We start from the raw sequence: 2,559 nt of genomic DNA on the forward strand, positions 1-2,559 counted from the left end.
CTCTTTTCTATTGTTGCAGTAATGATAAGCTAACTTGAACATCTAGGGGGTGAAAGTCACAAAGTATATCAATGTTTTATCCTGGATATAAGCCAGGATGTAAGTCTCTCTCATTCACACAAAGAACATCAGCCTTTGTGTCACACATGGACATTTTGTCACTTAATTATAGCCACAAAAAAAGGAAGAAAGAAAGAAAGGAAATCCTTCAGGTTTGATTTTTTTTTCTCAATGCATCATTCAACTCTGCTACCCATTATATTGTAAATATATCCTTTTGTTCCTAAAACTGTATTTATTTATAACATGGAACTCCAAATAGTTTCTTTAGGCTTGGTTTAGAGTACAGTATGTCATTAATTCCTTTTGGAATCTATGATTTATTTGGATTGCATTTTATGTTACAAAGACTTATCTATTGGCCTTCCCTTCAACTAGCTTAGAGTAAAATAAGGGATGTTTGCATTGAATATTCTAAGATCTATTATTAGGTGGGGAATGGAAATAATCAAACAAAAGATATCAGACAAATAATTTTTAGAGGTTGACTACTTCTCCCAAAATGGCCAAAAGGATTTAAAAACAATAAAAGGCTTTTACTCAATAATTCCGCACTAATAAAAGAGGGAGGAAGTGCAAATTGTCCAAAACATTATTCAGATAAAAGTCAGTGACTCTTATAAATGGAAAGAAACTATGGAAAGCACAATGACCTAGGTGTTAAAAGATTTGAGTTAGAGTTTCCACTTTGTTGTTTGTAAGCCACGTGCCCTTGGGCAACTCATTTAACTTCTTTGAACCTCAGTTTCCTCCACTGTAAAATGAACGTAATAGTATCATGACTACTGGACAGGGTTGTTTTGAGAGTCAAATGAATTAATCTACGTTAAAATACTTGGAAGATTATAGAAATCTATGATGGTGTCATTTATTGTTATCATGATCATTTTCCTCATGATCATAATAATTGTTATTAGCAAGTGGTTCAAGGATATTAGCACCCAATTCAAGGATCCCTTCTACAACATCATTGACATTATCTGCAACCTTCTTGAATCCTGCCATTGAGAGAAAGATCATTACTTATCAAAACAACCTATTTGAGAAGCCAGTCCAAGACACCAAATACAACTCACCCAAATCATCAAGATTTGACTTTGTGTATAAAGTAAAGCAGAACATAGATCACTAGGTCATTACTGACCTCAATGCCTAGTAAAGTCAGATATTTACACCTAGACAAAATAGCTAAGGAAGTTGTTTTTTTTTTCTATGCATTTAAGGGAATATAGGAACTCAATATATATTTATTGCTGATTTAATCATCAGATCATGGTTTGCCCATCTGAAAGTATTTTGTCTTTTCTTTCAAGTATGTCTCTTTGTTGAAACTTAATTTAACAAATGTTTTCTGGAGTTTCTTTTCTGTTTGTTCATAAAGGAGGATGTCTGGAATAATGGAAAGTGTGATGGACTTGGAATTGGGTGATACCTGGATGTGAATCCAGCTTCTCATATTAAAGATTTATGTGACTAAAGAGTCACTTAAAGTCCCTCACCCTCAGTTTCCACATCTGTAGAAAGAGAAAAATACAAAATAGTGGCTACTACTTTATCTAATCCAACAAGCATGGAATAAATACTTACCACACCTAAGGAACTATACTGGGCATTAAAAATAAAAAAGTCAAAATGAAAAATAATGTGTGTCCTCAAGGAACTTGCATTTTAGGAGATAGAAGACATATGTATACAATAATGCACATACGTGATCATTTTCAAAGGATTAATGAAAGAGATAGCATGAATAATCAGAGAGATTAAAAAAAAGAGTTCCTACAGGAATTGACACATAAGTGGAACCTCAAAGGAAACTAGAGATTCTAAAAGGGAGGCCATTCCAGGCACAGAGGAAAATTTGGCCAAAGTACAGAAGCAGGAGTTAGAATTCCAATCTCAGGAAATTGCAAGAAAGTCAATATGATTGGAACTTGGAGTATATATGGGAATTATGGATAATAATATCAAAAAGTAGAGAGGATATAGATTATGAAGGGTTTTACATACTTATCTGAGGAGTTTTTTATTGTATTCAGGAAATAGGGAACCATTTTGGCTTCTTGAGCAAGGGGATGATACAGTCTTATTGTGATTTAGGAATTAAAATTTGATAGTTGTATGAGGGATAGTTTGGAAAGGATAAAGCTTAAAAGCAAGGGGTTTAATAAGAAGGCTGTTATGAGTGTTCTATTACTAATCTTGTTAAAATTTATGGCATTAAGACTAGAAGTTTCCTAGTCTTAGGAAGACTTAGGGTAATTATTTTTATTTTCTCTAAAAGGGTAAGAAAACTATCTTCAGATCTTAATTTGATTAAACATTGTAAGGTTCTAAATATTGATGTAAGTTCCCCAGTCATTGAAAATGTGAAATTCCAGTGCACCTGTGATCAGTAATCTTCAAGTTTGTTGGAGATTCCACTGCCTTGTAAATCGATATAAATCTTTGACCAGACACACCATCTTAGCAAATTTGAAATCCAGGAGATCTATACCTCAC

Source organism: Vombatus ursinus, unplaced genomic scaffold (assembly GCF_900497805.2).
Source record: "Vombatus ursinus unplaced genomic scaffold, bare-nosed wombat genome assembly UNPS02009835.1, whole genome shotgun sequence".
NCBI lineage: Eukaryota > Metazoa > Chordata > Mammalia > Diprotodontia > Vombatidae > Vombatus > Vombatus ursinus.